The sequence below is a fragment of the Entelurus aequoreus genome, linkage group LG03 (assembly GCF_033978785.1).
Source record: "Entelurus aequoreus isolate RoL-2023_Sb linkage group LG03, RoL_Eaeq_v1.1, whole genome shotgun sequence".
NCBI classification, from domain to species: Eukaryota; Metazoa; Chordata; class Actinopteri; order Syngnathiformes; family Syngnathidae; genus Entelurus; species Entelurus aequoreus.
The window spans coordinates 50,277,157-50,292,461 of NC_084733.1; the positions used below are offsets into that span (position 1 = coordinate 50,277,157).

The 15,305-nt window shown below is 39.4% G+C and overlaps 1 protein-coding gene and 1 non-coding gene across 9 annotated transcripts in view; both read right to left on the reverse strand.

The window, feature by feature from the left end:
- The window catches only part of ttll5 (tubulin tyrosine ligase-like family, member 5), a 142,915-nt gene that overhangs the window by 44,702 nt on the left and 82,908 nt on the right, over positions 1-15,305 (reverse strand). The window lies entirely within an intron of this gene.
- trnav-uac (transfer RNA valine (anticodon UAC)) lies at positions 14,205-14,277 on the reverse strand. The gene has a single exon. It is a non-coding gene; the product is annotated as a tRNA-Val (tRNA).

Consider the following 15,305-nt stretch of genomic DNA (forward strand, 5'->3'; position numbering starts at 1 on the left):
CATGTTCACACTTACTGAACGTGTGAAGTACAAGTGTTCATGCACACACTCACATGCGACTATTGGTCATACGCCATGTGCCTCCCATACACTGTGGGGCGCTTAGTTCATGTGCATTTGTGCAATCCGGATAACTGAATTACTTTTCCGGTTGACCTGTGACGTCACACTAGGATTTGCGGATACTTACAACTTGTTTTAAAGATTACAACAAATATTACGTCTCTAATGACTATGCTGATGTTAAATAACAGACAGCTTCAAAAAATGATCTTGGATTGCGCTACGTACATAACGCTACTACCAAGAATGTATCGAGTCGGATGCAAAGGAATGCGGTGGAAGAGTTTTTTGGAAAGAATTTTCGGATGAAAATAATGGAAAAAAAACTTTCAAATGTCTCAAAGTTAATTCTAAAGGCTCTGTGGATTGATGGAAGGAGTTTTAAATTCCAAGGAAAAGACCATTCGACTGATTTCCAGAGGAAGGTTGCTATTGTTCTGGACTATCTTGCCCATTGTGCGGAAAGTTAATCAGTTGGGTTGCACAAATGCACATGAAGAGGTTTGTGTACGCTTTATCATTCGCCTTTAACATACCTGCTTCATTATCTTTCATCTCACTGGGATTTTGTTCGGGAGTCCAAGTTAAGCCGGCATTCAACATTTCCTCAGCTCTCTTCTTAAATAAATCTCTGTTTCTTTTTTTCTACCATTGATGAACTGCTTTTTTACTCCTCCTCATTGCAATTGTTGCTGTTTTTATTGAATGGGGTCTGCTTCCGGGTTTTATCCCGTGCGTTGAGACTGGCGCATGCTCGATACGAAGGGTCCTCTCCGGCAGCACAGAGATCTGGTTTCCAACCGCATAATTCAGGTGTGCTAGTCCAACTTTTCAAAAACCAAACGAGATCGGATTAAGGTGTTTCTATGGGTTGTAGGAGGTATATTTACAGCTGAACTATTTGAGAAATCGAACTAATTTAGTGCATGGACACGTACTGACTGACCTCAGCTGCTTACTACTCTGAGACTTCCGTTGGACAAATGTGAAATAAAGGAGGCAGTACACGAGAGGAACAAAGGTAAATAACATAAAATATTAACTATTTACTTTATTACATGCTGTACAAATAGTCAGTGACATTCCATTTGTGTAGTTATTAGCCTCAACTCGAGTGAACAGAATGCTAATGCTAAAAAGCTAACACTAAAGTCGATGTGTACGTGTTTTCGGCGTAAGATAAACAGCGACATGTATTCTTTTAATATTGTTATTTACAGCTGAAATGAACCAACAGGAATCCCCTGACCCTCATAAATTAATAATTTACTAAGAGGATGACTTTCAGACTGTTGGACATTGTGGACTAAAGCCTGACTCTTTATTAACAATTCAGTAAACTTCATTTTTTAAATCATATCGTTTTGTATATTATTTCTTTGTATTTCATTTACCTACTTTTTAGAAAATTATCTGTGACCTAATATTCTGTTTATTTACAAGGTGTCAGTGTAGAAATATACTAAACCACTCCTCTATACAGCATCAGCCGGTTGTGTATAATGTACTCTGAACTGTGCAATGCAGTGGAAAGACAAAGCACACCTAAAGGTCCTAAACTTTAGGTTGAAAATGGACTCATGTTGCTTCGTCATCTTACCAACACATTTTCAACAGTTCTCTTCCACTACGTAAAACAGTCTGCGGATTTCAAGAAGGCTACTTGATTACTACATGCATTTTAGAGATTATCATCGGTTCCACTGGGGATTGAACTCAGGACCTACTGCAAGTAACGCAGACATGATGACCACTACCCTATGGGACCACAGCACTCAAATTCCTGAAATATGTGAAAAAGTTACAGGTTTCAGCATATACTATGTATTTATGTGTGGTAGGCTCAATATGTGTTCACTTTCAGATTTCCCCAAGTACAGCATAATGTCCACTTGTCCCGATACCTTTTCCTGCATAACATGGGTATAGTAACAAAGAAGAGTAATTGGTGCAACTGTAGTATTGCAATTTCTGGGAGAAGAAGCAATCTGCTGATTTCAAGACAGCAGCCTAACCTTTACAGACATGTTTCTGCTGGGGATTGAATCCACAACCTATGTTGTCGTCAACAACCGTATTGCCCTTGACTAATATAGGATGATATACGATATACAGATATAGGAGCCTGTCCCACCTGTATATGCGAGCGGAAGGCAGGGTACACCCTGGACAAGTCGCTACCTCATCGCAGGGGCAACACAGATAGGCAGACAACATTCACACTCACATTCACACACTAGGGACAATTTAGTGTTGCCAATCAACCTATCCCCAGGTGCATGTCTTGGGGGGTGGGAGGAAGTCGGAGTACCTAGAGGGAACCCAGGCAGTCACGGGGAGAACATGGAAACTCCACACAGAAAGCCCCCCAGCCCAAGAATCGAACCCAGGACCTTCTTATTGTGAGGCACCAGCATAAGCACTGCTCCACCATGCTGCCTATTCCAAACTTATCTAAACAAATTGTTGTCTGAGCAACCAAGCTATTCAAGCGTGTACATTGAACCTACACGCTGTGCTCTCTCAGCACTGAATTAATCAATGATGATCGATTTTTTCTCAGAGGAAAAAAGACAAGGTGTTTTTACGGTGCCTTCACAGACCACTGAACAGAGTAGGACACAATGCCCGCCAGAAGGAATACATAATTCTAATAGATTATATTTAAATCAATCTAAAGTGCTACAGTACAAACCACTATTTAAAACAAACAAGTTTATCTATTCAAAGAGATAAAATACTGAGACTAAAACACTATCAGTGAAGCATAAGAAACAAAAGACGTGGGTGTTCCAACAACGAGTCTATTTATTTCAGTTATATTTAAAATATAACTTGGTCAATTGATATGTATAAAAAAATACCTTGGTCAAAAGATTTAAGTGTGTGTATATATGTTTTTTAAACACATTCAACAATACAGCGATAATAATGATAACCGTGATCATTTTGGTAAAAATAGCCGTGATATGAAATTCTCATATCGTTACATCCCCATTGTATAGTTACACAACTCAATACAATGTATTTTACACCCGGAGGAAAGAGAAGACATATGGTCGCACTTCATCTTTGCCACGGCAGATAACAAGATATGTTTTAAACCCTGTGGCTAGATTTTTTCCAGTAAAAATACAACCAACTTGAAGCACCATCTGCAGGCTAACCATCCGGACATCTACACCAGTGTTTTTCAACCACTGTGCCGAGGCACACTAGTGCCGTGAGATACAGTCTGGTGTGCCGTAGGAGATTATGTAATTTCACCTAATTGGGTTAAAAATATTTTTTGCAAACCAGTAAATATAATCTGCAAATGTGCCCTTGGTGTTAAACAAAAACAGAAAGCTGGACAAAAGCAAAGCCTTACAGCGTGTGGAGCAGACGGCGTCCACAAAGTGCTTTCGTACATGACAATCAACAATGTCCCCACAAAGAAGGATAGCATCCGCACAACTTAAATAGTCTTGATTGCAAAGCAGTTGCGGGGGAATAGTGTTCAAGGAAGACATGAAACTGCTACAGGAAAATACCAACAAAACAGGAAAAGCCACCAAAATAGGAGCGCAAGACAAGAACTAAAACACTACACACAAGAAAACACCAAAAAATCCAAAAGAAGTTACGACGTGATGTGACAGGTCGTGACAGTACACCTACTTTGAGACAAGAGCTATAGTGATGCATGGTTGGTAAATGGTACATTATGGTAAATGGGTTATACTTGTATAGCGCTTTTTCTACCTTCAAAGTACTCAAAGCGCTTTGACACTATTTCCACATTCACCCATTCACACACTGATGGCGGGAGTTGCCATGCAAGGCCCTAACCACAACCCATCAGGAGCAAGGGTGAAGTGTCTCGCTCAAGGACACAACGGATGTGACAAGGTTGGTAGAAGGTGGGGATTGAACCAGGAACCCTCAGGTTGCTGGCACGGCCACACTCCCAACTGCGCCACGCCATCCCCATGGTTATGGTTTGAATTAATATCCAACAATTGCGAGAATGACTTTTTATTGTCAATATCGGCTACTGAGTTTAATTTTTTTATGTTTTCTGCTGGTGGTGTGCCTCAGAATTTTTTAAATGAAAAAAATGTGCCTTGGCTCAGTAAAGGTTGAAAAACACTGATCTACACCACGGTAGAGCAGGATCAAGACCGCTTACTCTACCACTACTTTTGTAGTACACCATGGACGAGCTTGTCCGCCAATTTAATAAGCTAAGACACCTGTACAGTGCACTTTAATTGATGTCCTCGGCACACTTTTCAGCTATTAATTGCACAACTTGACAACCCAAAAGAACAGATTTGTCATTCTTCAAGCTAACACACAAAAGAAACAAAGACAGGTACATGAGAGATATATACGTTCTAGATTTATAAAACTGGTTGCTTTATTTAAACGGGCAGTTGCTCAGATGCCAATTGTGCACACTCAGTGTAGTTATAAAAAATATAGAATAAAACTTTGTTTCTTTTTATGACCACTTTAGTCATACATTATTCAACATTTGAAGATCTGATAGGTCAGTTACAGCTCATGTTATTACCTATTCTGTGTTATGTGTTTTAAGTTGCACGATTGCGCCAAGTAAAATTCCTAGTTTGTGAACCCGTTCTCAAACAATGGCAATAAAAACTCTTCTGATTCTGAAAAAAAATTGCTTAATTTGAGCTACAATAATAGCAAGTTGTGAGGTTAGTGTGAAATGTACTTATTGATATATTCATGAGGTGCAGGTCTTGCTGTGAATTTAGTTTTTGAGATGCTGAATATAAATGTGGTTTCAAGACAACTTTAAAGATGTGTTATCCTTTATACTTCATATCTCAGTCGAGTAAATTTACTGTAATTCAGTTGACTAAAAAAAGACTAAAGAAGACTAAAATATACTAAAACTCATTTTTATCAAAATACTTTGACTAAAATGTAATTAAAAACAGCTGTCAAAATGAACATTTACTATATTGATAATAATAATAATAACAGATAACATTTTATGTTTATATATTGTGCTTTTCTAGACATTCAAAGCGCTTTACAGTGAGACCGACCAAATATTCATTTACACACTAATGGTGGTAAGCTAGATTTGTACCCACACATACCCTGGGGTAGATTGATGTATACGTGGCTGCCAATTTGCGCCAACAGCCTCTCCAACTAACACCAAACATTCATCATATTCATATACCATGGTGGGAGGCACTGGGAGCAAGGTAGGTCAAGTTTCTTGCTCGAGAACACAGCAGCAGTGACTAGGATGGCAGAAGCTGGATTCGTACCAGGAACCCTCATGTTTATGGACACCGCAGCTCTAGATCACCTCTGCTACGCCGCCCCGGCAAGTAAAGCCAAAATTATGACCACTACGCTATGGAACTACCACACACAAGGAGTCTATATTGATACTTCATTTTATCAAGACGTTTCCGACAATTCTGTTCGGAGAGATTGAGACATATCTGCTGATTTCAAGAAAGCATCTTGACAACCACTGGTTTCATTGAGGATTGAAGCCAGAACCTTCTGCGTGTAAAGCAGATGTGATGACCACCTCACTATGAAGCAAAAACATAAATTCTTGAAGTACATAAAAACTTTTGGGCTGACAGAAAGTGTTGCCGCATACAGTATGTGTTTGATGGGTTCTCTATTTCTTATAACAAATACATTATTTTACTTTCTGATAGTTTGATTATATTTTTGTATTTGTTTGTTCCAGAACTTTTTCTACATAATGTGGTAACTCCCTCACAGTAACAAAGAGGATCAATTCCCAATGAAGGTGCAACATCACGAGATGCTGGAATATTCCATTATCAGAAAGAAAAAGCATCAAAATACCAATCTGCTGATTTCAAGGAAGCAGTTTTACCATTATGCATAAAACCCCAACCATAACTTGGTGCAATATCAGGAGCTACTGGAGTACAGAGTCCCCACACCACTTTGCGTAAGTGCATCGTCAATTTTAGAATATCATTGACTACATTGAGATTTAAGAACCCATTGACGTTTCATGTTAAAATATGCCTGTTTAGACCCCGTTTACACTGCACACCAAATCAGATTTTTTTGCCCTCAAGTGACACAGATGATAATCAGATTTTTTTGCCAGTCTGAACGCTCCAAAGTGTTTCAAATCTGATCTTTTCGCATCAGATTCAGGCCACACCAGAAGGTAGTCCTAAAATCATATAGGAATCTAATATTTTCAAATGTGACTTTAGTCAAAAAGCAATGCAACCCGAATGCGACCCGTATGTGACTTTTTCGTCAGCTTTGGGCGAGCTACGTCACTCGTGTGTGCGGGAAAGACGCAGTCGCCAGCGGAAGTGGATATTTCATCACAACATCCGGTTTCGGTGAGCAAAGTCTACTTAAGACGACCAAATTTGCTGTGCATCACTTGTCAATAGTGCGCAAATAATAGGCTATATGTAATATATGAATATATAATTTGATTTCGAGGGAATAGGGATTGTTGAAGGACCAGAATTGACGCGGTGGTGCATTTGCTTACCGGTGAGGTGAAAAATAAAGCTCACGTAGATCCACGCTGATGTCCTTGTCTTCTCTACTTAAAAGCCATTAAAAGATTAGAACCCTCCCAAATATATACTGTATATACTGTATCCATTCATACATTATATCACTGTATTTTTTTTCATGTAAAAAATAACAATTTTTAAGATGTTGCGACTTTTATTTTGTTTTGTAGCAGTAGCAACTTCCTCCCGGTCAACTTCCTTTTTTTTACTTTATCGATGTGCGCATGCAACTGACGTTGAGGCCACATAGGGGCCACATTGGGGTCTGTGCACGTTTACACTGGAGTCTGATAAAAATCACATTTTACTTGCAGTGTAAACAGTCAGCTAGGAAAAAAAACTGATTAAAAAAAAATCTGATTTGGGCCACTTTGGCCTGCACTGTAAACATAGTCTTAGAATGCATGGGGTGTTTTAAGACAATAGGAAGTGTTTAAAGGTGTATATGAAAGCTGTGTAGAGTTTGTGGAGGGTTTATAAAGACATGTATATAATACTCATATAAATCATAAAATGGTAAATAGTCTGTATTTATAAAACGCTTTACTATACCTGGAACAATACCCAAAGCGCTTTACATTATACATTACATTCACCCATTCACACACATTCACACACTGATGGCGGAAGCTGCCACGCAAGGCGCTAACCACGACCCATCAGGAGCAAGGGTGAAGTGTCTTGCCCAAGTACTCAACAACCATGACTAGGATGGCGAACGCTGGAATCAAACCAGGAACACCTTAAATTGCTGGCAAGGCTGCCCTACCATCTGCACCGTAGCGTTCCCATTTCACAGGAATTTTGAGGGAAGACTTTATTCCACTGTCTTGGGAAAGAGGCAATGAGAATACCATCATTTGGCAACATCATCACAGTATCAGGATGGACATGAGTATTCCACTTTCTATCAAAATACCAATCTGCTGATTTCAAGAAAGTGGCTTAATTATTACATTGTTTTGGTTCCACTCAGGTTTGAACCCAAAGACTTTCAGAATGTAAAGGCAACTGGGTGGTCACTACACTACAGAACCTACACTACAGAACCACCACAGAGAAGTTGTACATGTTAATTGTTCATTTGAATGAATCAACAGACCCTCCATGAATGTGTGACATTGTAATCAACCCAATTCACATATATTTAAAATATCCCTGTAAATTATGGGCAGCTGTTATAAATTGGTTACACTGAGGATTGAACCCAGGATCTTCTATGGGTAAAGCAGATGTGACGACGACTACACTATGAAACCACAACACATTGAAATACATTTAAAATGTCAAAATTTTACAGTATATGTTTCGGCATACAGTATTTATTTATCTGTGGTTGTTCCATATTTGTGTTTACTTTCAGATTACTGAGATTGCTGATTGAGGAGTTTAATTGTCAATTTAAGTCTGTGCTTCAATGAAACCTGGTTTGCACATCCAGAATAATAAAAAACTGAGCTGAGCGGAAGATTGCATCGTGACAGTATAATGTCCAGTTGTCCCACTACTTGCGCCTGCATTGTGTGCGTACTTGCTCACAGCAACAACAAAATAAATTATATACTTTCTGGGTGAAGCGTTACTACAAACAGAACTACCACAAATAAGCAGTACTATTTATTCTTTGTCTGACCAGGACATTTTGGACAATTCTGTTCCACTTGGTAAAATGAATTAACTGCTGATTTCACCAAACAAACTTGATCATTGCATGTGACTATTTCTGGTTCCACTGGGGAATGAACCCAAGACCTTATACATGTAAAAGACAGGTGATGACCACGACACTTCTTTTGTTGAAAAGACTTGTTGTACATTCTTGGGTAGCAGGTTATAGTTTACTTTGTACATAATTGTAGCTGTTTGCAAATGCACCAAGTCATTAAATTTCAATATTTTTCATTCATTAAATAAAAGTTTTGAGTTTTCTCAATATCCACCATTATGTATTAATCTAACTGATCTATTTTGTAACACCGTTCGTGAATGAAGTGTACGTTTGTAATTATTTCCCCATATTTGTCTGGACTTGGTTCTTGGGTTTTGTTTCTCCGGAAGGCAACGGAAAATTGGCACGGGCAAGACGTGAATTAAGAAACATGATTTAATATTAACTCAAAAAAAGAATAAACAAAAGGCGCGCACAATGGCGGAAATACAAAAACTTGGCTATGAAAATAAAACTTGCACAAAGGCAGAAACTAGGAACAATAAAACAAAAACACAAACTATGGCATTAATAAACAAAAACTTACTTGGCAAAGAACTGTGAACATGACATGAAGTAGAGGGATGAAAAAGTGTGAGGTCGCCAGGACGAACAACAGAAACAGACAGATTTAAATAGTGACATGATCAGTGAAAACAGGTGCGTGACTCAAAACGTGAAACAGGTGCGTGACAAGACAGGTGAAAACTAATGAGTTGCTATGGAAACATACAAACAAGGAAGTGCAACCAGGAACTAAAAATAGTCCAAAAAACAAACACATGGCCAAAACAAAACATGATAAACAGACATGACAGAACCCCCTCTTACGGACAGATCCCAGATGTCCAAAAACAAAAAACAGGATCAAGAGTCATGGGAGGGCGGGAGGGGGACATGGCGGTGGGTCGCCTGGTCAAGTGGCCCCGAATCCACCGAGGCATAGTCATGTGGCGGCGGCGAGTGGAACGCTGCCGCCACAGGCGAGGTGGGCGACCCGGGAAGGGCCACATGCTGGAGGCTGTGGCTTGGCGTGACAAAAGACTGGTGGTGGTGGTCGTGCTGGAGGCTGTGGCTTGGCGTGACGAAAGACTGGTGGTGGTGGCCGAACCAGAAGTTGCGGCTTGGCGTGGCGATGCTGAGCCACCCCACCTGAACAATTCCCAGCCCTAGCCGCCCCCTCAAGGAGCGGATACCAGACGCGCTCCCCGCTGTCTGGAACCGTTATTTGGGGTGGGTGGAGGGAGGTGAGGAGGGGGGCAAAATCCTCCCCTCTAAATTGTCCAAAAAGTCTTTCTTTCCCCCCCACCTGGGCTTTTGTGGGTAAAAAACATTTTTGTGACTTGGGCGTGGCTTGAGTCCTGGGGGGCGAGACATGAAATTCAAATGGCTGTGACTGATTAGACCTGATGTTCAAGATCATGTTTTGGTAGTGTTTTATCTTGTTCTTTGAGTCTTTTGTTGAAGGCGGGTGATCAAAAGTAAAAGAGTTGAAATAAAAATCCTGCTCTGAAACGTCATTTTGGAGCTGCGGAGCTGGCAGCAACCTGCTTCCGCCCGGAGTGGGAGGAGCCTGCGGCAGCGCCGCGTGCTGTCCGCTCGCCTTCCCTGATGTCCTTGGTCTGGAGCGGCGCTTTCGGGACTGCGGTGACGCAGCGCCGTCCTCGGACCAAATGGAGCTCAATGGCACCAGATTTCCATCTGGCCCCCACATCAGGTCTCTGCGCTTCCCGAAGGAATAACGCAGCGTCTCTTCCTCCATCGCGCGGAGGACCTCCCACGCTGCCTCGTCAAAACTGTCCAACTTTCTTGCGGAGAAACTCTTATGCTGGCGACCTACTGTCAGAACTTGGTTCTTGGGTTTTGTTTCTCCGGAAGGCAACGGAAAATTGGCACGGGCAAGAGTGAATTAAGAAACATGATTTAATATTAACTCAAAAAAAGAATAAACAAAAGGCGCGCACAATGGCGGAAATACAAAAACTTGGCTATGAAAATAAAACTTGCACAAAGGCAGAAATTATGAACAATAAAACAAAAACACAAACTGTGGCTTTAATAAACAAAAACTTACTTGGCAAAGAACTGTGAACATGACATGAAGTAGAGGGATGAAAAAGTGCGAGGTCGCCAGGACGAACAACAGAAACAGACAGATTTAAATAGTGACATGATCAGTGAAAACAGGTGCGTGACTCAAAACGTGAAACAGGTGCGTGACAAGACAGGTGAAAACTAATGAGTTGCTATGGAAACAAACAAACAAGGAAGTGCAACCAGGAACTAAAAATAGTCCAAAAAACAAACACATGGCCAAAACAAAACATGATAAACAGACATGACAATATTCCTACACAATAACTCATATATGATAATACTTGCTAGCAAGCATTATATGGAGTGATTTTTGGTCCAGAAAATATTTTGCATTATTCATTATTGATGTGTTTCTTGCTACTTTACGTTGTATATTGTTTACATTAGATTTCCAGTTCATTTTTTCGTCTATGATTACACCCAAAAATGTTATCCTTTTAATGTCTACTCTGTTTAATTGTATTTGTGTTTGACTTTCTCTTATACTGTTACTGAATAAAAAATGTTATAGTTTTACTGAGATTCAAAGATAGTCGTTGGTCAAACCATCTCTTTAATTGGTTCATTTATTCTGTTATTATTGGTATTAACTTCTGTGTGTTCTCTCCTGTCCAAAACGCAGTCGTGTTGTCTGCAAATAGAACCGTATTTTTCGGACTATAAGTCGCAGTTCTTTTCATAGTTTGGCCGGGGGTGCGACTTATACTCAGGAGCGACTTATGTGTGAAATTATTAACACATTACCGTAAAATATCAAATAATATTATTTAGCTCAGTCACGTAAGAGACTAGACATATAAGATTTCATCGGATTTAGCGATTAGGAGTGACAGATTGTTTGGTAAACGTATAGCATGTTCTAAATGTTATAGTTATTTGAATGACTCTTACCATAATATGTTACGTTAACATACCAGGCACGTTCTCAGTTGGTTATTTATGCGTCATATAACGTACACTTATTCAGCCTAATGTTCACTATTCTTTATTTATTTTAAATTGCCTTTCAAATGTCTATTCTTGGTGTTGGGTTTTATCAAATAAATTTCCCCCAAAAATGCGACTTATACTCCAGTGCGACTTATATATGTTTTTTTCCTTCTTTATTATGCATTTTCGGCCGGTGCGACTTATACTCCGGCGCGACTTATAGTCCGAAAAATACGGTACTAGCTTTACAAATGTCGTTTGTAAACAGATTGAACAATTGTGGTTCCAGTATTGATCCCTGGGGTACGCAACAAGATATATTTAGCGCTGTAGACATGTGTTCACCTAGTATTGCTTACGTGTTTTGAGATCCCAAAACACTGCAGCTGCACACTGTTTACTATCAATTGGGTCCTACTACTTTTCGGACATGCTTTAATGAAACAACTGGAAATATGTGATGTATTACATTGTCATTTTATTGTATGCATGATCGAAAAAAACTGAAGCTGACTGACTGATGTTCCTCTTCTTGTAGTTTCCATAATAGATTGTGAAAATTGGCTTAAGATCACTGATGTCAGATATTAGCAGACCACTTGCAGTATTATCAAAATAATTGGTAAAAAATATTATCAATAAGTGTGGCACTGTGTGCTGTTATTCTGCTTGGCCTTGCGATTTTGAAATATATTAACTCATACTATATATTGTATCTATGAAGTAATTAGTGGACTTTTGTTTGTTAGGGTTCAAGAGGTCAATGTTGAAGTCACCACATAAGACAAATACTTTTTGACTAGTTTCAATAAAAGTTGCATTAATCTAGTTCTCCAACGTTTCAATGTTCGACTTAGTTGTTCTATATTTACAGCTGATCAGTACATTTTGGCTTTTTTTCATGACATATTTTAATGGTTAAACACTCTAAATGACATGTTCTTAATCACGTACATAGCAACTCCTCCTCTGTTCTTGTTGGTGTTGTTGATGTAATTCAGTTTATTTCATTCCAGATTAAAATATATACATTTTTTAGCATCTATTAATATTTCTGAGATAATAACCGACAGTTTGTTGTCGGTCATAATGTTGTTATTATATTGTTCATCTGTACGATAAAAACAGTTATTACTGATGTGGGAGAAAAAATGTGTATCTAGATCTATATCCTTCTCTAATTCCAGACTATTATTATGATCTATATTGCAGAAGGTTTTCAGTTACAAATTTTCCTATTCAGCAATCTTTTGTGCTGCTGTATGAATGTCCATAGGTGTGGATGAATGTGCTCCTGAATACAGATATTTTTGTTCAGTAATCACTTGGAACTTTGTAGATGATAATTGTTGTCCCTCCGGCTCTATTATAGTTGTCGTAGCTCTGTAAGCTTCAATATTTGTCCAAATCCTTGATTTCTTTGACAAGTACTCTTGCTTCTGGACAGTTACAAAGAAGGTGCAAAATCAGGAGCAACAGTATTCCACTTTCTGGGTTAAGAGGCACTCATAATGCCAATCTGCTGATTTCAAGAAAGCAGCGTAACCATTATAAGATCATGTTCTACTAGAGACCAAACCAGAGCTTTCTGTGTGTAAAGCAGACGCGATGACTACTACACTACTGAACCACTACACAGAAGCGGTCCATGCTTGTTCTTCATCTGACCAAGACATTTTGTGCAATTCTGTTCCACAAGGTAAAAGACTATCTGCTGATTTCAAGAAACAAACTTGATCACCACATGTTAGCAATTATTGGTTCCCCTGGAGATTGAACCCATGACTTTCTGCATGTAAAACAGATGTGATGACCACTACACTATAGAAACAAGACCAAGGTCCTACTTTTGCCTTCATAATGTGGCCACTGCCTCGCAGTAACTAGGAAAGAAAATAAATTCACATTGATGTTGCAACATCAAGAGATACTGAAGTATTCCACTTTCTCAGGGAATGAAAAAAAAGAAGATCCATATGCAAATGTTAGACATACGCTTGACCATTATGAATTCATGGTTGTACTAACGATTGAATAAACAGATCCTTCAGTAATTTTCAGTCATGAATTCACGCAAATTCATCACTGCAAATGATGCACGGATGCACAACTTTGCCCAATAATAATACAAATGGATTCGATTTCTATAGCGCTTTTTCTAATGCGTCAATGCACGATTAATCATCATGTTCTTCAATTGAATTTATCCCTAAGCAATTCTGTTTCACTAGTTAAAACAAAATGTATGGCTAGGTGAAATGTCCACCAGTCCCAATAGCTTTGCCAATATAATGTGGGTGACGATAACAAAGAAGGGACATATATAAGGATGGTGCAACATCAGGAGCAACTGGAAAATTCCACTTTCTGGGAGAACAGATAATGAAAATACATTTCTGCTGATGTCAAGAAAGCAGCCTAACCATAATATCATCATGGCTGCGCTGGGGATTGAATCAGCAGTTCCTGCAGGAATTTGCAATGTTGCGATTGCGCCAATAGCAGCAAATGTTGCGCTACCTTGCAACTTTGTCCAATTGTTGCAACTTTCCAGCGCATGTTGGCCAATCATTGTCATTTGCGCGAACCGATTTGTCCTTGAGCAGCACTCAAACAATCACAAAGAAATCTTAACAAATCTTGGAGAGACTGGATCAAGGACCTTCAGCTTGTAATTCAGACGTGATTACCACTACACTATGAACTACCACAAAAAAGCAGTCCATATTGATTTTTCATTTTACCAAGAAAATTTGGACAATTCTGTTCCACTAGGTAAAATGCCAGATCTGCTGATTTCAGAAAGAAACTAGATCACCACATGTGATGTCAGCTATTACTTTCAGTTCCACTGGGTCTTGAACCCAGGACCTTCTGCGTGTACAGCAGACGTGATGACCACTACACTATGAAACCACAACACTGGACTCCTTGAAATACATCAAAAGTTTCACAATCAATCAAACGTTATTTATAAAGTGCATATCACTTATAAAACAAATGCAATACAATGTGCTTTCCAGACGCAAAAACAATGCCCTGATGACCAACCTCCTCCAACATCAGTAACATACACACACGGACAAACCAACACACGCACGCACACATGCACGCACACATGCACGCACAGATGACTGCATGGCTGAGTACAGAGGAGCTAGGTGAAGAAACACTATCACAAGAGCCGTCTGCACCACAAGCTCACCAGACCACGGCCACCAGGATGCTGACAAAAGCACCCCCCTAGCCATGGCAGATAACGTCCCTGATGCTGAGGGCTCCCTCACAGGAACGCTGGAAAGTAAAGATAATAAAAGGTGTACAAATACCAAGAACTATGATTAATAGTAAAATATGAGTAAAAATAGCATGAAGATGAACATATATGTACAGTAAATACGTAATATATAAATAGAACTAAATGAAATGTATTATAAAGAGAGACACTGAAATATTCCACTTTCTTGGGGAGGAGGAAATACGAAGTTTAATCTGCTGATTTATAAAAAGAAGCAGCCAATATAAATTGATGGTTGTACTGAGACCGAAGAGAAATCCTGGAGGAACTAGATCAAGGACGCTTGGCATATAAATCAGATGTGATGACCACTACATTATGATCTACCCCAAAGAAGAAGCAGTCCATTGATTCTGTTTCACTAGGTAAAATGACCTATCTGCTAAATTCAAGAAAATATCTTGTTCACCACATGTTAGTGTCAAGAGGGGGGGTCGCAGCTGGCTGCGGGGTTGTTCTTCCCATGCAAAGACGGCTCCGGACGACAGCGTGAAGGTGAGCTTGGATTTATTTAAACATAAATCACTCAAACTTTCACAAATGCAAACAATAAACAAAAAAAGGCAAGCGTGCCTAAAACACAAAAGAAGCTGCTATTAGCAGAAGCAATGACATGAACTATGACTTACTTAGTCAGCAAGAGCCA